General features: G+C 36.1%; 1 protein-coding gene across 3 annotated transcripts in view; it reads left to right on the top strand.

Annotated features, from left to right (window-relative positions):
* ZRANB3 (zinc finger RANBP2-type containing 3) overlaps window positions 1-25,853 on the top strand; it is a 265,687-nt gene that overhangs the window by 154,887 nt on the left and 84,947 nt on the right. The gene's annotated exons all lie outside the window — the stretch shown is intronic.

The following is a 25,853-nucleotide window of genomic DNA, read 5'->3' as shown; positions in this document are numbered from 1 at the left end:
TAGTTCATGTTATATATGTGGGAATAAATCTGTAAGATAAATTTATTAGAAATGGAATTGCTGGTAGAAAGGGCATTTGCATTTTTATATTTTTTAGACATTTGCAAATTATGCTCCACAAAACTTATACTGATTTATATTCCTGTCAGCAGTAAGATTGTCTCTTTCCCCACACCTTGCCAACATATTCAAATAGAAATTATTTTGTCTTGCTAGTGTGATTTGATAGTAGTTTTAATGCACATTAGTCTTCTTGCACATTACTAAATGCAGCTGAACATTTTTTTCATACGTGTAAGAGTCATTTGTACTTTTATCTGTCAGTTATCTGTGTTCTTTGCCCTTCATTCTACTAAGCTTATTGGGTTTTTTTCTTGTTGATGTACTGGAAATCTTTATATATTGTGAGCGTCAGGTCTTTATCTGTGATATGAGTCCCTCATCTTTTTTCTCAGTATGTGTGTGTGTGTGTATTTGATTTTTTTCTTTCTACAGTTCCCTCAAATATCCCTATGTGGTTGTGATGTTCTGATGCCTTTTAAAGGGCTCTAAAGCACAGAGATACAAAGAATCCTTCCAAATTGTTTGTGTGAAGGCAGTTTAACATTGATACCAAAAATCAGACAAGATAGCACACACACAAAAAGAACCAAGGATCTTTTTCTACTTAAGACTATAAATGCAGAAATAGTCAATATTAGTATAAACCAGATACTCATTAAAGGGCCTAATATATTAACCATATGCAAATGGAATCTATATCAGGAATGCAGCCATAGTTTAATATTAGGAAATCTATTAATATATTTAGCCATGTTAATAATGAAAAGGAAAAGCTTCATTTCATTTTCCCCATTTATGGTGAGATAGAATTTAATAAAGTTCAGCATACATCTTTTTTTTTTAAATAAATGTATTTATTTATTTATTTTTGGCTGTGTTGGGTCTTCATTGCTTCATGTGGGCTTTCTCTAGTTGCAGCAAGCAGGGGCTACTCTTTGTTGCGGTGCGCGGGCTTCTCATTGTGGTGCCTTCTCTTGTTGCAGAGCACAGGCTCTAGGTACACGGGCTTCAGTAGTTGCGGTGGGTGGGCTCAATAGTTGCGGTGGGTGGGCTCAGTAGTTATGGCTTGCGGGCTCTAGAGCGTAGGCTCAGTAGTTGTGGCGCACGGGTTTAGTTGCTCCGTGGCATATGGGATCTTCCTGGACCAGGGCTCAGAACCCGTGTCCCTGCATTGGCAGGTGGATTCTTAACCACTGCGCCACCAGGGAAGTCCCCAGCATTCATCTTTGATTACAGTTTTTAATAATTTTAAGTTATTCATGTGTGATATTTATATACATATCAACACATCTAATATATACGTTTATGTATCTGTGTATGTGTTTTAATCCCAAAGCCACCATCACATGAAACACTAAAACCAAGGCAAGGGTGTTAATTGTCACGCACTTAACCTTTATTCTGCGGGCATTAGTTCAACTAGTTCAACTACTCAAAAGAAAAATAAGAGGTAAAAATTGGAAAGAAAAAGGCAAAATTATTACTATGTGCAGTCGATATTATTTATTTAGAAGACCCAAGACAATGAGCTCAAAAATGTTCAAAACCAAAGAGATTTCATTAAGGTGTCCTAGCACAAAGTTATCATTAAAAAGTCAGTTGTCTTCCTCTACACAAATAATAATAAATAGTTTTAGGATATAATACCAAATAGGTACAATGCTAGATATTGTTGGGGAGCCCTTAGTTATAATTCTTGCAGATTATAAATGTCAAAAGTTTGCCTATATGAAACAGATATATTATTATATTAATATATTTACATTTTGGGGACTAGCAAAACCTAACTGGTCAGAATACATTTCTTTTTTTTTTTTTTTTTCTGATTAGGACTTGTCACATGACATTAGAAGTGTTAGAAGTGTATACCTGTCCTTTTCTTGCTTATTAATGTAGACACTGTTTCAAGGAAAAGTTTATCTTTATGAAATGCTTTATGATTAGAGAGATTGTGTTCTGTTTCCTGTTTACGAGAGAAAGCCATTTCAAGATTATTATCATGCTTCTCAAGGCATTTTCTTTCAGATTCCATTTCAAAAGTTTTATGTTATTCCTTTACTTCTTTACCTTGAAAGCCCTATGGTTCCATAGACTCTGATTCAGATCAAGGCACTTCCTGGCATTTTAAGTTAGTCTGTGGAATGTTAAATTTTTTTCCATAATGTTTGGATTCTATGAAGTTGTCATTTTCACACTATAATTTTGCAGAAGCCAAATTATGGTTAGTTATTCAGTTCTAGACCCTTATTTTATACTTGAAATGTCATGACTATATTAAAAATAAAATTAAATGAAGTTTGAGCAAAAATGTAACTTTACCTTTGTAAAGTTTATTAAATACATAAGTGATGGTAAACAGAAGTATACTTACGTGAATGTGATTTTGAGATGAGAAGTCTAGGTGTAGGTAACCACCTACCTGGTTTGCTTTGAGAGGAACAAGAGAAAGTATTACTCAATCAGAGCATCTCATATCCAAGATTCCTTACATCATTCACTCTACTGGGTTATATTTAGAAGAAGCTATAAATACAAATATGACTTGGAGAAGACAGCACACTCAGTTTCAACCATTAGCACGTTAGAGCTAGAAAGACTTTACAATCACGCAGTCCCCCTCTGTCATTTTATAGGAACCTGGCAAGGTTAAATGGCTTGTCCTGTATGTGACTTCCTGTTACATGTTTTTCACTTTTCCTGGCAGTAAGAAAGACTTAGGCAAAGGCAACTTTAAAAAATGTTCTTTTACAGAGGAAAAAAAGGACACATAGATAGTCCAACAATGCATCCCATTATTAGCAGCCACCTCCCTGATGTCATGCTTCTAAAGGTTAAGAATATCTTTATAGTAATTTATCAAATTTTCTGAACTTTCTTTACAGCTGATATTTTGTGCCCATTCTACCTCTTAGGAGAAATAGTAGTCTAAATTTTTATTAGAGGGAAAATCCTGGGTGATAGTACATATAAAGGTATTTATAGTCATTCTCCAAAAGTGTTAATTAGTAGGTCATGTCACTTCAAGAAATGTCTTTTATGGAAGTGCACTGTACCTTGTCGTTAGCACTGTTGCATTTAATGTTCTCATCCATGGCTAAATAGAGGTCAGGTCTACTCCATTTGCAAATGGCTCAAATCTGAGAGAAATAGTTAATATACTGGATGGCAGAGATGAGTTTGAAAACTAACTAGATAAAAATTAATAGGATAAATTCTGCACTTGTGCTTAGAAAGTCTGCTTTGTGTGAAAGGGATTTGAGAAATCCTCACCTTTTATCAGTAGTTCAGTTCAAAAAGACTTCTGGTTTTAAATAATGCTAGGCTAAATTAAAGTCAAGTGTCTGTCATAACTGATAAAAATAAAGTAATATTAGGGTACACTGATCAAAGTAGCATCTAGAGTAAGGGATGGTTCTACTCTGCTCATTGATTAGACTATCAGGAGTATGGTTTAATTTTGAATTAATCCACTCATTCAAAAAATATTTATAGGGTACCTGTTATATGCCATGCCATGTGCTAGGCATCAGGTATGCATTAGAGAACAAGACTCAAGTGGTCCTAGCCTTCATTGAATTTTCTAGTCAAACACTAACCAGATAATTATAGTTGTGATGAGTGTCATAAAAGGGAAGCAAAGGATGTTATGGCAGAGTTTAATAGAGTGAACTAAAAGTGAGTCAGAGAGGACAGAAGAGGCATCCTTGTGAGTAAGTGATATTTATTTGCATTCCAGGAAGAAGAATTTTCTGTGGTAAGGCTCAGAGCAAGAGAGACTGCTCTGCCTTTGAGGAACTAGAAGAAGTTCAGCTCAGCTTGAATATTCTTGAGTGAATTGAAGAGAGGGTCTCAAGAGAAGATGGAGTTAGGCAGGGGTCATATTATACAGGGTCTTGTTCTTCATCATGATAGCAGTAGGAAGGCACTGGAGGGTGTTTTGTGTTGTTATTTTAGTTATCGCTATTGTGGGGTTTTTTTTATTACACTAAAATATACTTGAGGAAGTTTATCATTTTAACCATTTTTAAGTTTATAGTTCAGTGATATTAAGTACATTCACACTGTTGTGCAGCCATCACCACTGTCCATCTCTAGAACTTTAATGGGCACTGAAACTCTGTGCCCGTTAAATAATAATTTCCCATCCCCCCACTGCATGCATGAAAGGACACACATGATTATATTCACAAGTTTTATTTATTTTTTAAGACAACATTTTCACATGGTTCAAAGTTCTAAAGCGACAGAAACGTATATACTTCGAAAAAATCTTCCTTTCACCCCAGTTTCCCTCCCTTTAGGCAACTGTGTGTAGTTTTTAATCTTTCCACGTAAATTGTGTGCCTTTTCAAGCAAATTCCTACTTTTTTACTAGTTGTTATAAACATACACGTTGTTTTGTACTTTACTTATTTGTCCTTTCTTTGTATACCTAAATACCTTCAGCCTTTTTATGGCTTTATGATATTATTTACAATATCCATAGTTTCTGGGCTGGCAAGAAGTTGAGGGAGTTTGCATACTTTTATTTTCTCTAGGAAACTGGAAGAGTTTCAGAGAAATGGAAAAGTTGAGGGTTAAAAGTTTGATGAACGTTGACATGGTGTGAGATTTTGATGAATATTGACATGGTGTGAGATTTTGATGAATGGGGGAATGAGATAATGAGATTTGTGTGGTAGAATTGGTGCTGCACTGACTAACCAATTGAGATCAGCAATTCTAGATTTGTACAATTCTAGGTTTGTACACAGTCTTCTCTAAGGTATATTTCCCAGCAGTGTGGGTAGAGGCTTGGAAAAGGCTTACAGTTGGATCGATCCAAGTTTTTTTTTTTTTCACTAGCTTGCAATGCATGGACTGTGGGACAAGGGAAATTATACTATACTGATAAAAACAAAGGTAATGTATGGACTCGGAAATCAAAGTAAGGTGAGGAAGGATGTGAAGACAGGAAGGATATTGTGGATATGGTAAAAGTTGACTGAAAGGTCCTGATGAGATAGTAAAGCTACAGTGGGTGTGAGTGAACAAGAGGGCTAGGAGGACGGAGGTACTAAAGAGTGGAAGGTCTGAATTTACCAGGTAGAGCTCTTTTTCAGGATCGGTTATTGCTGTGGGAGTAGAATGATTGGAGTGGATTTTAGAACGTCACTGGAGACAAGGAGTACAAGGATCTGAAAGGGAACTAAAAGTTGCATTTTAAGAAGCATGTTAACAAATGAAAACATATCTGGGAAAGGGTTACCGGAATAATGGGGGGATTTCATATTCAGCTCTACAAATGCCTAATATTATTGATTGCCTGCTATATTTAAGACATTATTTCAGAGCTGCCGGCAATACAAAGATGAGTAAGATGTAGTGCTTGATCTTAGGAAGCCTATAGGAATTTGAAAAAGAGAAGACCTAGAAGGAACAAGTCTTTAAATATTTAAAGATCTGTCATGTTTTAAAGGAATTAGACTTTTATCTTTGTGGTCTCAGAGAGTAACATTATTATCAAGGAATGAAACTTAATGGGGAGGTAGATTTTGGCTTCATATGAGAAATTGTAAAATATTCATATGTATATATGACAAGAAGACAATAAAATATATAACACCATACAATAAAAATGGAATGGAAAAATACCATAATCCAACTATACTAACAAGTAAATTGTTTTCATTTTTTTCTTTATTTCTACACTTGTCCATATATCTAATAATTTTTACATAGTTTTAAAGTTTAACATAGCCTACATGTGATGCTATCATCTACTGTTTTCACTTAGTATCATCTTGTCTCATGCTTTAACATTGTCTTTATAAATTATTTTTTTATTTATTTTTGGAGCTATACAGGGACAAAGTTTTTATATACTGTTAAAATGAAATTTGTATTAATCTTTACATCAACTATAACTCAATAAAAAATTTTTTTAAAAAACTTGAAAAACACTATAAACCTAGCGACAAATAAACCTGGCAGACATCTATTGAACGCTCCACACAACAAGAGTAGAATACACATTCTTCTCAAGTGCACACGTAAGGTTTTCCAGGATACACCATATGTTAGGCCATAAAACAAGTCTCAATAAATTTACAAGGATTAAAATCACAACAAGTGTGTTCTCCAACCACAGTGGAATAAAATCAGAAACCAATTACAGAAAGAAATTTGGGGAATTCACAAATATATAGAAATTCAACATGTTCTTAAGTAATAAATGAGTCAAAGAAGAAGCCACAGGGGAAATTAGAAAATACTTTGACATGAATGAAAATGAAAAGATAACATATCAAAACTTATGTGATTCAGCTATGAACACTGGGTGCATTTATCTTTTAAAATTAGAGTTTTTGGGCTTCCCTGGTGGCACAGTGGTTGAGAATCTGCCTGCCAATGCAGGGGACACGGGTTCGAGCCCTGGTCTGGGAAGATCCCACATGCCGCGGAGCAACTAAGCCCGTGAGCCACAACTACTGAGCCTGCGCGTCTGGAGCCTGTGCTCCGCAACAAGAGAGGCCACGATAGTGAGAGGCCCGCGCACCGCGATGAAGAGTGGCCCCCGCTTGCCGCAACTAGAGAAAGCCCTCGCACAGAAACGAAGACCCAACACAGCCAAAAATAAATAAATAAATAAATAATAATAAAAAAAAAAATTAGAGTTTTTGTCTTTTCCCGATAAATGCCCAGGAGTGGGATTGCTGGATCATATGGTAACTCTATTTTTAGTTTTTTAAGCAATCTCAATACTGTTTTACATAGTGGCAGCACCAATTTACATTCCCACCAACAGTTTAGGAGGGTTCCCTTTTCTCCCCACCCTTTACCCTACAGCATTTATTATTTGTAGACTTTTTGATGGACTAGGAATATTCTCTTTCCCCAGAGAGTAAATAATTCATGAAGGGTTGTTTCATGGAGCTATATTAGTTTTTTTAGGTAACAAAGTGAAAGATGAGAACATTTTAATGCAAAATACAAAATTTGAAACCCTCAAGTTAGGTTTTTATTGGTTTGTTTCTTTTTTTAATATTTTTTTATTTTTTTTGAATTTTATTTAATTTATTTTTTTTATACAGCAGGTTCTTGTTAGTCATCCATTTTATACACATCAGTGTATGCATGTCAATCCCAATCTCCCTATTTTATTTTTTTTAAATCTCTGTTTTATTTTTTTAAATATTACTAATGTAAAGATAGTTTATTGCTTTTGTGAAAAGGATTCATACTTATTTTATTAAATCAAACAAAGAGAAAAGAATTTTAAAATAAGTACAAATTAACTGAGCTCTCACTGTCCAGAAGTAACCAGGACTAATTTATTATAGTAACTTTCCTTCTAGATAGCTTCTCTGCTTAGATAAATAAGGATAGGTAGATTGGTAGAAAGATAGAGAGAGAGGCAGTTTTATATAAATTGGGCCATATTATGCATACTATTCTGTAATATGCTTTTTCATTGAACACAATTTTTAAGATGTCTTTCTATATCGATAACTAAAATACATCTTTTTTATTGGCTACATGGTATGACATTTTATATATAAGATGCTATGCTATGTATTTTAGATGTATTATCTTTAATTCTTTAAACAATTCTACAAGATTGATGATAATATGTCCATTTTATAGATGAATAAACTGAGACTTGAAAAGATTAAGTAACTTGTCCAAATCACAAAACTAAAAAGTGAAAGAGTAGTAATTTAAACACCCCATGTCATCACTTTTCTGTTATTCCTTTTTCAATATTTGAATTATTTGGTAATTCAGTATCTGTGTTTATATGATTGGCTAAATAAATAGAATAAATGGACTAAATAAATTAATATTGTTCTCTAATAAATCAAGTAGCTGACTCTTCCTTTCTTGGTCAACTTTTTATCTTTAATTATTCCCTTTTATTCCATCTTTTGGTTTTCTATATAGCTATCACTATTTTTTTTCTTTTTTTACTCAAAGACTTCAACAGATCTGTCAACTTCCAAAAGGTCATACAAGCTCATAAAATTATCTTCTTTTTTTCTTATTTCCTGGAGGCCTCCCTCCCACAGCCTCCTGTTCTGCTCCAATCTGGACTGGTTTTTCTTTAGGCATGGTGCAAAGCTGTCTTTCTGAATTTTCTTTTGCCATTCCATTCCTGGATTCGATGACTTTTGTTTCTTAGTTTATTTTCTGGTCTTCTTTTTAATATTTTATCATGGAAAAAATTCAATATATGTAAAAGTAGACAGAACAAAATAATGAGCCCCCCACGTACTCTTCATGAGCATCAACATTTGTCAGCTTATGGCCAATCTTGTTTTAGCTATAATCTCATTTACCTCTACCATACTGTATTATTTTGAAGCAAAGCCTAGATATCACATTTTATCCATAAAATGTTTCAGTAAATATATCTAGAGAGTAAGAACTCTTTTAAAAAAAAAATTATTATACCATTATCATGCATAAAAAGATTAAAATTAATAATGATCCCTTAATAACATTAAAAACTCAGTGTTTCAATTCCCAGTTATCTTGTGAATATCATAATTTTACAGTTTTTTAAGTTTTTTCCCCATTGTTTGAGTCAGTACTAAAATAAGGCTCACACATTACAAATGATAGATCTCTCTCTTAATCTAAGTCTCTCTTAGTCTCCAAGTTTCTCCTCTATTTCCTTGTTTATTTGGTTAATTTTAATTTGTTGAAGAAACTAAATTGTTACTGTAATCTGGATTTTGCTGCTTGCATCTCCATGGTGTTGTTTAACATGTTCCTCTGTCCTCTATATTTGATATAGAGATTTCAATTTTTTTTAGCAATTCTACTTTTCTAAGGATGTTGTGTTCTTCCATTAGAAGGCCCGTGATATCTAAGGACTCTCTTTTTGTCATGTTAGTAGCTGTCAACATTCAGTACATGATTTATTAAATCATTAGACATTGCAAAATGGTAATATTCTAATACTCTTTCTTCATTTATTACCTGACATGCCTCTATAAAGGAACCAACCGTGCCTCATCCACTATTTGGACACTCAGTGGTTCTGTTTGTTTACAAAAGGCAGGATAAATGCTTAGTTTTTCCTTTTTATTTATGAGTTTTCAAAATAAAAAGTTGTTTTGCTAGCATTCTCTAATGGTGTCCAGTGAGGGCTTTTAGTTTTGAAATTAGTAAATTTAAGTCCTTTAACTTTGTTCTTTTTCAAGTTTGTTTTGGCTGTTCTGTGTCCCTTGCATTTTCATCGAAATTTTAGAATCAACGTGTTGATTTCTGCAAAAACGTCATCTGGAATTTTGATAGAGATTGCATAGAATCTATAGATCATTTTGGGGAGTTTTGCCACTTTAATAATATTAAAGCCTTCCAACCTGTGAACAGAGATTTGTTTCCATTTATTTAATTTTTAAATTGATTTCTATGGTGTTATGTACTTTTCAGTGTATGATTCATAACATTTATTTTATTTTGTTTTTTTCATACACTAGCAGGTTGAAGAAATTCCCTTCTAATCCTAGTCTCTTGAGTGCTTGAGAGGTTTTATTTTTAACTCATATTTTTTCAATCCATTTTATTTATTATCTTTATTGATGGTCAGATTGTCCCACCTTTGACAAAAGGGACTGTCTTCAGTATGGTACTTTTGACAGAACCCTACTAGTCTTGAATTGCTTCCTTGCCATCTGATATGACCAGATGTTACAGGGTCATATTGTACATTTTTTTTCCTTTGTTCCTCTTAGCATATTTCCTGGTTTTTTCTGTACACATAACCCTGAATTGTTTCCTAAGAAACGTGCATAGAAAGTACATTTTTTGAATCTTTATATGTTTGCTTATAGATAATCTCTTGATTTTTACATTGGTTGGGTATAGATTTTTGTTTTAGAAATCATTTTTCCTCAGGAATTTGAAACATTTCTCCATTGTCTCTAATAACCATGGTTGCCATTAAGAATCATAGTGCCATTCTGACTTTCGATCCTTTCCATGTTTCATATATTTGTCTTTCCCCCTATTCTGGAAGCTTGTAAGATTATCCTTTACCCTGTTACTGTTTAATTTCATAAATATGTGCCTAGGTTTGTGTCCTTTTTTTCAAATAATGGACACTAATTGGTCCCTTTAATCTCAAAACTTGAGTGCTTATGTCTGGGAATTATTCATTTTAACTTTTTCTTTCCCTTTCCTTCAATGTTTCTTTCTGGAACTCCTATTATTTATGTAATATTTGTCCTTTAACTTTCTTATTTTTATTTTTTGTTTTACTTTTTGAGAGATTTCCTCCTTTATCACATGGTTCTTCTGTTGAATTTTTGTTTTAGCTAAAGAAAATAGCTAAACTACTATGAATTGTTAACCATCCTTACTCTTTCTACCTTTATTCCCTGTAGTCTCGTAACCTCCTCTTTTTGGATGCTTGTTGTTGCTGGGTGGGTTTTCGGTATTACTTTGTTTTATTTTTTTATTTTAAAGTTTTCTTCTGTTTGCTGCATTTTATGTTTACTCTGAATTTTTTTTTGGTATTGTTTTGGTCTTCGTTGTTCATATTGGAGGCTTTCCTCAATATCTTAATGGCTATTCATATTTAAAACTGAAAATGTTAAAAAGCTCATTAGAAGAGCTTTTTGACTAGAAAAGGATGAGCTTTTCATTGGGGAATCCCCAAATGTCATTATGTGGAGGTCATCTTTCTGACCTTTTAAATTTTTAAAAGAAAAAAAAGAACTGTCCATTCTTCTGCTGTGAGTGTTATGGAGGTTTAAACCTGGCTACCATGTTTTTGGCATGAACCAGGGAAGGAGAATAATGTTCTCAATGCTTAGTATGTAGACTTTATCTCAATCTCTCTGGTTTCCATATGGCACCTTTCCCCCACCTTCTACTGTTGTTGGTTTCCCTAGGTTAAACCTTGGTTCGATTTCTCTTGTAGAATAAAACTATAATCTCATGGTGGGGGATAGTAACAGGGTGGCATGGGATGGGGAGAGAATCAGGGCATGTCACCAGGCCTTATACAGTCTTTCAACCAATGTCCCCATTTTTAGCTATCATGTCACACTTATCTCCACCTTCTAAGGTACCTGATCTTTTTAATTCCTGAGACATTCTGGGATTTTGTGGACACCCCTCTTTAGGTCCTTGGTATTCAGCTTTCTCTGTTTCATTAGCTTCTTCACTTTATTTTCTGCTTCTGGAAGTATGTTCACATTGTTTGCTGTTGTTTCCTTTTCATTCTGTTTGTCCTGGTGGGTTAATGTATCTTTATGTCTTTGTACTCATTTTGATTGAGTATAACTATTTGTGTTCAGTTCACCATGTTTTAACCAGGACATCTCCTCTACTTACTCTCCCTTTTCCAAAAATTGCTTGAAATCCTCATCTTCTGTTTCTCTCTCTCTTATTCTCTTTGTTCTTACTATGTAATACCTTTTATTTTTTATTTTTTTAAAATGTATTTATTTATTAATTTATTTATTTTTGGCTGCATTGGGTCTTCATTGCTGCGCACAAGCTTTCTCTAGTTGCAGCGAGCAGGGGATGCTCTTCGTTGCGGTGCACGGGCTTCTCATTGCTGTGGCTTCTCTTGTTACAGAGCACGGGATCTAGGCACGCAGGCTCAGTAGTTGTGGCACGCAGGCTCAGTAGTTGTGGCTCGCGGGCTCTAGAGCACAGGCTCTGTAGTTGTGGCACACGGGCTTCGTTGCTCCGCGGCATGTGGGATCTTCCCGGACCAGGGCTCAAACCTGTGTCTCCTGCATTGGCAGGCGGATTCTTAACCACTGTGCCACCAGGAAAGCCCCTGTAATACCTTTTAAGTTCCTTTCCTTTCATGTTAGAAGGGTTTTCATAGAACCAAGTAATAAATATGATTAATTTGCCACATTTAACCACATGTACCTTTCCAAACTCTGGTTGTTGCTTCAGCTTTTGCTTGCTAAAGAATTGCTCTTCTCAAGAACTGTGGGGTGTATTCATTAGTCAGTTCATCCATTTATTCATTAATTCATAAGCTACTTATTATATGTTAGGCACAATGCTAGGTGCTAGGAATGCAAAGATGAATAAGACATGGTCCTTGCCATTAAGGAGCTTACACTCTGGGTATTCATGATTCTAATCTCAGATTTTCATGGTGTTTCTAAGGTACATTAAAATTTTGAGTTATTTTGTGACATAATATATTTTCATAGATCCAGGGAGATTTTTAACTTGCTCCCAAATTTATCTAAGTAGCCAGAAAAATAGTTCTTGGATTCATATGTTTGTTTATCTCTGTAATTCTAGAAGTACTTTATTTAGGTGAGTAGTTTGCCTCAGTTTATTCACCTGTTTTTGGTCCTGACCACAATTACTTTGATGATTCAAATACACCTTTTTTTTTTTTAATGGGTGCAAAGTAGTATCTCATTGTGATTTTAAAAAAATATTTATTTATTGGGGCTTCCCTGGTGGTGCAGTGTTAAGAATCTGCCTGCCAATGCAAAGGATACGGGTTCGAGCCCCGGTCCGGGAAGATCTCGTGTGCCGTGGAGCAACTAAGCCCGTGCACCACAACTACTAAGCCTGTGCTCTAGAGCCTGTGTGCCACAACTACTGAGCCCGCATGCCACAGCTACTGAAGCCTACGCACCTAGAGGCTGTGCTCCACAACAAGAGAAGCCACCACAATGAGAAGCCCACGCACCGCAACGAAGAGTAGCCCCTGCTCGCCACGAATAAAAGAAAGCCTGAGCACAGCAACAAGGACCCAACGCAGCCAAAAATAAAATTAATTAATTAATTAGTTAATTAATTTTAAAAATTTATTTATGTATTTTGGCTGCGCCAGGTCTTAGTTGCGGCATGTGGGATCTTTTTTAGTTGAGGCATGTAGGCTTCTTAGTTGCGGCACACGGGCTTCATAGTTGCGGCATGCGGGCTTCTTAGTTGTGGCATGCAAACTCTTAGTTGTGGCATGCATGCATAATCTAGTTCCCCGACTAGGGATTGAACCCGAGCCCCCTGCATTGGAAGTGCGGAGTCTTATCCACTGGACCACCGAGGAAGTCCCTCAAATACATCTTAAGATTTGGTTTGCTTAAGAAACATGAAACATTACTTCCATCTATGTGAATTTCTTCTACACATTTGAACTCCTTTTCACTGAATTGATTCCTAGTGCTTCAGAATCTGCTCTTTTACAGAGCTCAAAGAGCTTTACTAACAGGAGATGAACACACTCTTGAGAAGCCATCTGTCCCATGCACATGGCTCAGCTGCATCTGAATTCCTATACTCTCTTAAACCAATACAGCAGCCTCTTCTTTTTTCCTGCAGTTTCAAGTTTAGAGCACTCGATTGTCCAGTTATACTGGTAAACATGTAAGGTCTTCTGAGCAGCATATTTTATCTCAGAACACTGGACTTTCCAAAATTCTTGATCTCTACAGTTAGTTCCCTAAATGTTAAACATTTCCAACACCAACTGTCTGACTGCATTGAAGAAATAAATTCTTCATGTTCCTTCCAGCATTTTCCATATCTTTCATTCCATCAACTGACTATGGTTAGGGTGAAAAAAAATCCCAATTTGATGATTCCTCTTTTCCGCAGCTTGATTACGTTGTAACGTACAGTCTGCTCTTTTCATGGTGATACCTTTCTTGAGTTTCAGAGCATCCCAATATTTCAGGATTTGGGGAACAAGTTTATGTTCTCTTTATCTAGACTGTTGCTCTTTATCAGTTCTATTTGTAAGCTCTCTTAGTGTTTTTACTCTGAATAATTCCAATTTTTCAGTCTATCTTCCTATAATAGAACTTCCCTACTTCATTTTCTCCCTCTGGCATATTTACATTAAATTATTCCCATTTCTAAACGTTTTCTAGTCTGTAGTATTCTTCTTGGGTGATAGAACCAGAACTACACACTGGATTACATATATGGTTTATCATTATTTAATATGAGAATGGAATATTCTAAATTTATCCAATTTCTATCATTTGTCAAATTTTTTAGTTGTTAAACACTCATATATTGTAGTGGGAAAACAAAGTGCTACAGCCACCTTTGGAAAAGAAGCTTGGCTGTTTCTTATAAAGTTAGATATATATAAACTCTAAAACATTAAGGAAAAAATGAACAATTTAAATAAGTGAATTGGAATACTGTGTTGATGGACTGCAAGACTCAATGTTTTTGAAATGACCGTTTTTCTCAAATTGTTGTATAGATTCAATGCAATAATAATCAAATCACCAGTAGAATTTTTACTATACCATGCATTCTGCCTCCAGCCAGGGCTATGATGCCAGCCCAACTGCCTCTCCTTCATCTCCTTTTGTTTTTCTTATTTTGTTTTCTCCCTTTGTGCCTCTGTCACTCCCTTTTACAACCTTAGTCCCTCCCTTAATTAACTAATAGTTGGAATTCTCCTGTACTGTGTCTGCTGAGCCCATTTTACAAGAATAGAGCATTGTTTTCTAGATATTGAATGAGAGGAATTGACTGAGAGGAATCCAGCTTGCCTCAGAATGTCCTTAGTCTGGTGACGTAGGTCTTGATTTGCTTTTATGGTCCAGTTTATTCAGAATTAAGGTGTCATGAGGGTAAGCTCTGGGAAGAAGGGATTTTCTCATTAACGTCTCATGAGTTATTTCTTGGGAGATACAGAGTGTTTTGTTTGTGCAGCACCTTCTTGGATCCTGCGGGGGAAAAAAAGAGATATGGTGAACTGAAGATTGTATGTTAAATCTTACTTTCTGCTTGTCCTGAGGTATATAGCTTACTGCCAGATTCTGTTGAATTTGTTTCTTTCTGCTGTTTTTTTCTAGGCCTTTGTTAATTCTTTTCAGGATGAGTCATCCAAGTCAAGGTTGATATTGTGAGGTTGGCTTAACACCTTCAGGGCCAGATTCCAGGGTCAGGTAGGGAAGCATGGATTCTTAAGGGCTCAAACTAAGCTCTGGGCCTCTAGACTCTTTGACGTTAATTTTCTCCCCAGGTCCTCCTTAGTCTTGCCAGAAATTCCAGTTTTGTCCTAAGTGTTCAGGAACAGCCAGATAGAAGAGATGCACAGGACGAGGTATGGTGAAAGGGTGTGGAGCTACCATGCCCTCTCTAGGTGCTCCACTCTCCCTGAAGTCTCCATGTGTTCACCAACCTGGAAGCCTGGTAGTCAATTGATTTTTGACAAGGATGCAAGGCAGTCCTATGGAGAAAGTTGTCTTTCAACAAACGTTTCTGGAACAATTAGGTATACAAATGCATAAAAAAAAAGAAAGGAGGAAAAGCAGCAGCAGCAGCTCAGTCCATTTCTCACACCTTATGTAATAAAATTTAACTAAAAATGGGTTTTAGAGGATTCTGGGAAGTGGTGCGGTAGGAAACATCAGAAATCTGTCTCCCCACCTAGACAATAATTGCACTGGCAGAGTCTGTCTGATGTCAGTATTTTGAAAGTCTGGAGTATATTGAAGACTTGCAACTTCCAGGGGAAGACTTAGATAATAAACTGTGGTTAATTTCAGTCAATTCCAACTCTTGCCACAGTAACAGCTACCCATTGCCCACCTCCGGCCTCGTGGCAGATAGCTATATACGTGTTCCTGGAGCAACTTGCACACAGCTTGTGGGAGTCAGGCTGGGCAAATAGGCCCCTGTTCTCCAAATATCAAAGATCTGTACTCTGATCACTGATTGCTGCTTCTGATCACGGAAGTGCAGGTGAAGTGGGAGCATCCATTGTTGTTTCACCTTTCCCTATTGTTGCAAGCCCTCTCCCCTCCAGATTATGTCACTTCCAGGTAATTTAAGAGGCTAGTGCCATTTACCTCCTCCCTTTGCTTTTCTGTTTTTCCTCTTTTGGGGGCCAGACATTAGGACATTCAAAAATAACTGTAGGGCTTCCCTGGTGGCGCAGTGGTTGAGAATCTGCCTGCCAATGCAGGGGACACGGGTTCGAGCCCTGGTCTGGGAAGATCCCATATGCTGCGGAGCAACTGGGCCCGTGAGCCACAATTACTGAGCCTGTACGTCTGGAGCCTGTGCTCCGCAACAAGAGAGGCCGCGATAGTGAGAGGCCTGCACACTGCGATGAAGAGTGGCCCCCGCTTGCCACAACTAGAGAAAGCCCTCGCACAGAAACGAAGACCCAACACAGCCATAAATAAATAAATTAATTAAAAAAAAAAAAGAGTCTCTTATTTAAAAAATAAATAAATAAATAACTGTATACATGGGTTACATTTGAAAGGGACCAAATATGCTCAGGAAAAGGCACAGGCTCAGAAAAGAACTGAAAAGACCTTAAGTTTATACCTCAGGCGGATCCTTAGCACAGAGACAGTCTACAAAAATTAAAAAAAAAACAAAAACAGAAACACAAAACCACAATAAACAAAAACAATAACCAAAAAAAAAACAAAACAGTAGAACATGGGGCAGGGGAGAATCTGGTTTATAGAGTTACCATATTATTAGATTCAAATGTCCAGTTTTCAACAAAAATATGACAAGGCATACAAAGAAAGAGGAAAGTATGGCCCATTCATAGGAAAAAAATAAAATAGAAACTGCCCCGGAAAAGACCTGATGGCAGATCTCCTAGACAAAGACTTAAACAACTGTCTCAGAGATTCTCAAAGGAACTAAAGGAAGATGTGGAGAAAGTCCAGAAAATGATGAATGAACAAAATGGAAATATTAATAAAGAGACAGAAAACCTAAAAAAGAATCCTAAAAAGAAATTCTGGATCTGAAAAGTAAAATAACTGAAAGGAGAATTTTCCTAGAGGGATTCAAAGGCACATTTGAGCAAGCAGAATTAAGAATCAGAGAACTTGAAGATAGGACAATGGAAATTTTCAAGTCTGAGGAATAGAAAGAAAAAAGAATGAAGAAAAGTGAACAGAACCTAAGGGATCTGTGTGAACCATGGAACAGAGCAGCAGATGGATTGTGGAGTCCCAAGAGAAGAGAGAAGAAAGGGGCTGAGAATATTTGAGGAAATAAGGACTAAAAACTTCCCAAATTGGATGAAAGATATGATTATAAACATCCAAGAAGCACAACAAACTCCAGAGTAAGATAAATTGAAGGTGGCCCATATCCAGATACATTATAATCCAGCTTTCTAAAGACAAAGACAAAGAGAATCTTGATAGCAAGAGCAAAGCAACTTGCCACATAGAAGCGATCCTTAAAATGATTATCAGCTGATGTCTTATCAGAAACTTTGGAGGCCAGAAGGCAGTGAGCTAATATTACCAGATGATTCAGCAATTTCACTTCTGGGTATATACCCGAAAGAATTAAAAACAAGGTCTTGAAGAGATATTTGTACCCTTGTTCATAGCAGTGTAACTCACAATAAGTTAAACATGGAAGCAAACCAAGTGTCCATCAACGGACGAATAGATTAGCAAAATGTGGTTTATACATCCAATGGAATTTTCAGTCTTAAAAAAGAAGGAAATTCCGACATATGCCACAACATGAATGAACCCTGGACATTATGTTAAGTGCAATAAACCAGTCTCCAACAGACAAATACTGTATGATTCCACTTATGTGAAGTACTTAGAGTAGTCAAAATCATAGAGACAGAAAGTAGAATGGTGGTTGCCCTGGGTTGCAGGTCAGAGGGAATGAGGAGTTGCTATTTAATGGGCATAGAGTTTTGGTTTTACAAGATGAAAAGAGTTGTGGAGATGACCTGTGGTGATGGTTATATAGCATTATGTATTTATTTAATACCATTGAACTGTATACTTAGTAATGGTCAAGATGGTAAATTTTATGTTATGTATATTTACCATAATTTAAAAATTGAAAAAATAAATTAAAAATGGATTGTAAGCTAAAATATAAAACCTAAAACTATAAAACTCAAAGAAAATAAAGGAAAAAAACATTGTGATCTTGGGTTAGGCAAACATTTTTTTATATAGGACACAAAAAACATGAACTGTGAAAGATAAAAGTGATGAATTTTACTTCATAAAAATTGAAAAGGTCTCTTCCAAAGATACTGGTAGGAGAATGAATGGACAAGCCACAGATGAGTAGAAAATATTTGTGGGAATTCCCTGGTGGTCCAGTGGTTAGGACTCTGCGCTTCCACTGCAGGGGGCATGGGTTCAGTCCCTGGTTGGGGAACTAAGATCTCACATGCCCCTCAGCGTGGCAAGAAAAAAAAAAGGTACACACACACACACACACACACACACACACACACATACACACATATTTGTAAAGCACATATTTGATAAAGGAATATATATATATTCATATACGTCTATAAAATATAAATTTTAAAATGTACATAAGGAATTTATAAAAGAATATAACAAATAATATATCAAATCTCTCAAAACTTAACTATAAAAGAAAGAGAAAAAAATTTTTAATGGTTGAAAGAGAGGCCTCACCAAAAAGATAAGGTGAGGTCAAATAAGCACTTGAAAAGATGCTCAACATCATTAGTCATTAGAGAAGTGCTTGTTAAAACCACAATAAATACCAGTACACATGCATTAGCACAGGTAAAATTTTTACAGACTGACAATACCAAATGATGGTAATGTATGATGCTGAACAACTGAAATTCACATACATTGCTGATGGGAATGCAAAATGGCATAGGAACTTTGGGAAAAAGTATGCCAATTTCTTATAAAGTTAAACATACGCTTAACATACAACCCAGCGATCCCATTTTGGATATTTAGTCAAGGTAAATGAAAACATATGTTCATGCAAAAATATGTATGCAAATGTTTACAGCAGTTTTATTTATAGTCACTTAAAACTTGAAAACAATCCAGATGTCCTTCAACTGGTAAATGTACAAACAAATGATAAAATATCCCATGCAGTGGAATATATTACTCACAATAAAAAGGAATGAACTACTAATACACTCAACAACATAGGTGAATTTCAAATGCAGTGTACAAAGTGAAAGAAATCAGATTTAAAAGGCTGCATACTGTATGATTCTATTTATATACCATTCTGAAACGTGCAAAACTGTAGGAGCAGAAAACAGATCAGTGTTTCCCAGGAGCTGGGAGTAGAAGAAAGGGATTGCTACAAAAGTACACAAGGGAACCTAACTTAAAAAAAAAAAAAGTCAGAGGGTAATTTCCAAAGTCCAAAGTTAACTCTTTGTGTTTGCTTGTGTGTGTGCGCATCTGTGTGTTCATGAACACAGATAAGCATGCATATTCTTTGCCATAAACTTCCAATTTCATCATTATAAGCTAATATCAAGTGCCTATTTAGAAATGCCTCTTTTTAATTATACATGGTCAAAAAGACAGATACAAAAAAGTTTATGTTTATTGTTTAGAAAAGGAGAAACGAGTTTTTACTTACTTTGTAAATCTGAATGAGAAAATGGCTATATTAATTCCAAAGAAGTTTTAAAGGTTCATGTTTTGTAACTTCTTCAGAGACATTTGAAATTTTGTTGTTGTTGTTGTTAATTTTAGGTTGTTAGGAATTACATTTCCTTTATGTTTAAATGTTTAATTATACCCTAAGGCATACTGCTGCTACTTGGTCTTTAAAAAATATTTTTTTCTTATTCATTTATACCTTTCCTCTTTCATGTATTCACCTTACTTCTTTGCCATTGTACTTACAGACTTGTTTTATAATTTTCTTTCCTTCCCATAAAACTAATGAACCTTAAACTTCAGAATCACTCACTTACATAGGCCCATTTCAAGGCTCTGGGAAGGACTTCGGCAATTTTCACAATTTTGTGTCCTGTCAAATTTATAGATGTAGGCTACTTTAATCTCAATAGATTGAAAGATCTTTTTTCAGTCCATCATTTATATATATATGTATTTTTATATATATGTATGTATATATACACACACATGTATATATATATTTGTGTGGTGGTGTTGGGTGTCAGCGAGCATTTTTTGGATCAGGCTAAGAGGAAGCTGTATTGGGGGTACATTTAGTTTGAGTTTATGTGGTTCTCCGTAATTTCCATTTTTAGGTATTTTTAGGAGATAGCTAGCCATCCCGATGTAGCAATGGCTTCCAGGAATACACACAGTGCAAGGATGGCAGTTGTACTGCAGTGTGAGCTTGTCCTCTGGCACTCATGCTGGAAGGATGTAAGTAATGGAAGACAAGCAAGGTTGAAAGGTACAGAGCCAGAGGATTAATCTGTAAATAATTCCAATTCTTACAGCTCATATGTAGCAGAAACTTGATGGAAGTTTTTTCAAATTTGACAATTCCAAAAAATTTTACACAACATGGTAATGATAAGTTATGAACCTGAAAGAAACTTTTAAAAATTATTATTAATAGAAAATAAAATTTGGTCATCCATGCTTGAGTAAAATCTGAATTATCCTATTTCTTTAAAGAAAATATTACAGAGGCAATCAAAGGGTAAGCAGTGGAAAATGTGGGAAAAGCATTATAAATGTGTGTCCAGTTAATTAATAAAAATGTGTTCTTTTCCTGGATTTGGAAACAAGTGTAGGTATTTATAAACTTTTTTTTATATAAATTTATTTACTTTTATTTTTGGCTGCATTGGGTCTTTGTTGCTGTGCACAGGCTTTCTCTGGTTGCGGCGAGTGGGAGCTACTCTTCGTTGTGGTGTGCGGGCTTCTCATTGCAGTGGCTTCTCTTGTCGCGGAGCACGGGCTCTAGGCGCGCAGGCTTCAGTAGTTGTGGCTCGCGGGCTCAAGAGCGCAGGCCCAGTAGTTGTGGCGCACGGGCTTAGCTGCTCCGCGGCATGTGGGATCTTCCCGGACCAGGGCTTGAACCTGTGTCCCCTGCATTGGCAGGCGGATTCTTAACCACTGCGCCACCAGGGAAGCCCCTATAAACTTTTGAAATTGTGAAATTTGTTGTGATTTTTTTCTGAATTGAATTTTTTAAATTACAAAAGCATTATTTGCTTATTATAAACAGATAGACAAAGTACAGGCATACTTCATTTTATTGTGCTTCACTTTACTGTGCTTCTCATATACTGTATTTTTTCATAAATCGAAGGTTCTGGCAACCCTGCATCTAAGCAAGTATATCAGCATCATTTTTCCAGTGGTATTTGCTCACTTCATGTCTCTGTGTCACACTTGGGTAATTCTCATAATATTTCAAATGTTTTCATTATTATTTTAGTTGTTATGGTGTCTGTGATCAGTGATCTTTGATGTTATTATTGTGAAAATATTATGACTCACTGAAGCTGAGATGATGATGGTTAGTATTTTTTAGCAATAAAATATTTTTATTAGGGTATGTACTTTTCTTTTAGACATAATGCTGTTGCACACTTAAGAGACTACAGTATAGTGTAAACATAACTTTTATATACACTGGGAAACCAAAAAATTTGTGTGACTCGCTTTATTATGATATTCACTGTATTGTGGTGGTCTGGAACTGAACCCACAGTATCTCTGAAGTATGCCTCTAAAAACAAAATGGGGGTTAAAAAAAAAGTTTTTACGTCAACCCTTTTAATCCCCACCACCATTACCCGCAAGATTAGCAATGTTATATTTTGCTGCATATTCTTCCAGCGCTGTTTCCATTATTATACAGACATACACATGTACACACACATATACATATACATAATCTTTCATATCAAACATATTACTCTACAACTTCTGTTTTTCATTTATTGTATACCTTTGACATTTTTCTTACTCCATACATATAATCTAACTGCTTCTTAATGAATAGTTGCTTAATAGTCCATGTTTGGCATGACCTACATTTTATTCAACCATTCCCCCAAAATAGTGGACTTTCACATTTTACGCATTTTAGAAACTAAAGATCAGGAAAGAAATGGCTAAGACCTAAAGTCAGGAATGTTTCCTAGTCCCAGAATCTCCTGCTTTTGTACACCATACTCCCCAACACACACACACACACACACACACACACACACAAATTTGTTCTTTTTACTTCATTAAAAAAAAGCCTCATAGGCCTCTGAAAATTCCTTGGCCTTAGGCACTTAAAAGCTCCCCAGCCCAAGATCTCAAGCAGTCTGACATCAGCGCAGGCACCCTTAGCTCAGAAGATCTGTTGCCCTAGCGGGCTTTGGGTAGGGAATCCTGGAAATGTGCAGGGTAGAGACTGAAATATGCAACACCCCCTTTTTTAAATTAATAAACTTTATTTTTTAAGAGCAGTTGTAGGTTCTCAGCAAAATTGACTAGAAAGTACAGGGAGTTCCCATATACCCCCTGTCCTCACAAATGCACAACCTCCCACACTACTGAAATTCTGCAACACAATGCACATTTGTACTATCATTGAACTCCATTGACACATCATTATCACCCTATGTCCACAGTTTACATTAGGGGTGACTCTTGATATTACACATTCTATGGGTTTTGACAAAGGTGCAGTGGCATGTATCCACCTTTGTTAGAATAGTTTCACTGCCCTAAAGATTCTCTGTGTTCTACCTAATCATCTCTCCCTCCCCTGTAAGCCCTAGCAACCATTTATCTTTTTAGTGTCTCCATAGTGCCTTTTCAAGAATGTTATTTGGTTGGAATCTTATAGTGTTGCCTTTTCATATTAACTTCTTTCACTTAGTTATATGCATTTAAGTTTCCTCCACATTTTTTCATGACTTGATAGTTCTACCATTTTGCATTCCCGCCAGCAATGAATGAGATTTCCTATTGCTCCACATCCTTGTCAGCATTTGGTGTCGTCAGTGTTTTGGATTTTAACCATTCTAATAGATGTGTAGTGGTATCTCATTGTTTTAATTTGTAATTCCCTAATGACTTATGATGTAAATCATTTCATATGCTTACTTGAAATCTGTATATCTTTCTTGGTGAGATGTCTGTTCAGGTCTTTTGCCATTTTTTAAAAAAAATTAATTAATTTATTTATTTATTTTTGGCTGCGTTGGGTCTTCGTTGCTGTATGCGGGCTTTCTCTAGTTGCGGGAAGGGGGGACTACTCTTCGTTGTGGTTTGCGGGCTTCTCGTTGCAGAGCATGGGCTCTAGGTGCACGGACTTCGGTAGTGGCAGCACGTGGGCTCAGTAGTTGCGGTGCACAGGCTGCACAGCACAGGCTCAGTAGTTGTGGCGCATGGGCTTAGTTGCTCCGTGGCATGTGGGATCTTCCCGGACCAGGGTTTGAACCCGTGTCCCCTGCATTGGCAGGCAGATTCTCAACCACTGCGCCACCAGGGAAGTCCTGCCATTTTAAAATTGAGTTACTTGTTTTCTTATTCTTGGGTTTTAAGAGTTCTTTGCATATTTTGGATGATAGTCCTTCATTAGTGTGTCTTTTGCAAATATTTTTCTCAGTCTGGGGTTTATCTTTCCATTCTCTTCACATTGTCTTTCAAAGAGCAGAAGTTTTAATTTTAATGAAGTCCATCCAGCTTATCAATTATTTCTTTTATACATCATGCCTTTGGTATTGTATCTAAAAAGTCATCACCATACCGTGGTCTAGCAACACTCTACTGCTTCATGAGTAGTGCAAGTGTCTTATATTAACAAAATAATCCTCATTCTTCCCTCTGGTACCTTGTATCATTGCTGTCACTCGTTTCAGTTATACATAAGCATATATAGAGAGAGATAATGGAATACACCATTGCTATTATTATTTTGAGCAAACTGTGATCTGTTAGATCAATTAAAAATAAGAAAAATAAAAGTTTTTATTTTACTTTCACTCATTCATTCTCCAATTCTTTTGCCTTCTTTATGTAGATCTGATATTCTGACCTATATCATTTTTCTCTTTCTGAAGATCTTCATTTATTTATTCATTTTCTCTTCACAGAGACTTTTATTTTCCTCACTTGGTTCTTTTTTTTTTTTTTTAACATCTTTATTGGAGTATAATTGCTTTACAATGGTGTGTTAGTTTCTGCTATATAACAAAGTAAATCAGCTATACATATACATATATCCCCATTTGTCCTCCCTCTTGTGTCTCCCTCCCACCCTCCCTATCCCACCCCTCCAGGTGGTCACAAAGCACCGAGCTGATCTCCGTGTGCCATGTGGCTGCTTCCCACTAGCTATCTATTTTACATTTGGTAGTGTATATATGTCCATGCCACCGTCTCACATCATCCCAGTGAAGATCTTCATTTAATATTTCTTGCAAAGCAGGTCTTATGAACAAATCCCCTCAATTTTTGTTTGTCTGAGAAAGTCTCTGTTTCACCTTGAATTTTGATGGATAATTTTGCAGGGTACAGAATTCTAGGGTGGTGGGGTTTTCTCTGAACACTTTAAATATTTTACTCTACTCTCTTCTTGCTTTCGTTTCAGAGGAGAAGTTATATATAATTCCTATATTTGCTCCCATATATGTAAGGTGTTTTATTTTATTTCCTGACTTCTTTCAATGTTTTTTCCCTTATTTTTGATTTTCTGAAGTTTGAATGTTGTATGCCTGGGTGTGGTTTTTTGGGTGTTTATCCTGCTTGATATTTTCTAAGCTTTCTGGATCTGTGGTTTGATATCTGACATTAACTAGGGGAAATTTTCAGTCATTATTATTTCACTCATAACTTTCATGATTATGAGTCTGGGGCTGACAATTGAGAGAGTATGAGATAATAGGAAGAGAAACTGATAACTAATTTCCCATATTTAGTGATGTTTTATGACTATCATCTAATCTCATAAAACTGATAAAGCATGAGAGACTCCTGGTTTAGGATCATATTTCCAAGCTGAATTTTTAAGAACACTTAAAAACCATAAGAGGGACTTCCCTGGTGGTCCAGTGGGTAAGACTCCATGCTCCCAATGCAGGGGCCCTGGGTTCGATCCCTGGTCAGGGAACTAGATCCCACATGCATACCGCAACTAAGAGTTTGCATGCAGCAACTAAGAGTCTGCATGCCACAACTAAGAACTCTGCATGCTGCAACTAAGAAGTCTGCATGCTGCAACTAAGAAGTCCACATGCTACTACTAAAAAAGATCCTGGGGACTTCCCTGGTGGTCCAGTGGCAAAGAATCCGCCTTACAATGCAGGGGACACAGGTTTGATCCCTGGTCAGGGAACTACGATCCCACATGCCATGTGGCAATTATGCCCACATGCCGCAGCTGGAGCCCACGTGCTGCAAACTACAGAGCCCATGTGCTCTGGAACCTGTGCACCACAACTACAGAGTCCACGTGCCCTGGAGCCTGCCTGCCACAGCTAGAGAAGAGAAAACCCGCACACCACAACCAGAGAGAAGCCCACGCACTGCAACAAAGAGCCTGTATGCCACAGCTAAGACCTGACACAGACAAAAATAAATTAAATAAATAAATAAATAATAAATCTTAAAAAAAAAGATCCTGCATACTGCAATGAAGACCTAGTGCAGCCAAAATAAATAAATAAATAAACAAACAAATAAATAAATCTTAAAAATAAAGTAAGAATTTATGGTATTGGAAGAGGGAAACATCATTGCTCATATTTTTCTTGAAAGTTTTTAAGGAAGGGAATAATATAATTTGCATTTTAGAAACTCAACTTAGTGTTGTGTGGGAACAATTAGAAGGTAGGAGATGGAGTAATTCATAACTACCAACGTGCCTTAGTGTACACCTATCCAGGTAAAGAGAATTTGACTGTATGAGGAGTTCCATTTAATACCTTTTTTTAGCTTATGAGCTATTTCTTCACATTTTATTTGTGGTAAGAGTCACTATTCTGCCATCTTTGTAGCTATGTTGTACTGCATGTCATGTTACATTTACCTTCATAATACTTACAGTTTTCTAATTTAAGGCATTTAAGATCTTGTGCATTCATCTTCCTCAAA

The sequence above is a fragment of the Balaenoptera musculus genome, chromosome 7 (assembly GCF_009873245.2).
Source record: "Balaenoptera musculus isolate JJ_BM4_2016_0621 chromosome 7, mBalMus1.pri.v3, whole genome shotgun sequence".
Taxonomy (NCBI): Eukaryota; Metazoa; Chordata; class Mammalia; order Artiodactyla; family Balaenopteridae; genus Balaenoptera; species Balaenoptera musculus.
This window is presented reverse-complemented; position numbering and strand designations above follow the sequence as displayed.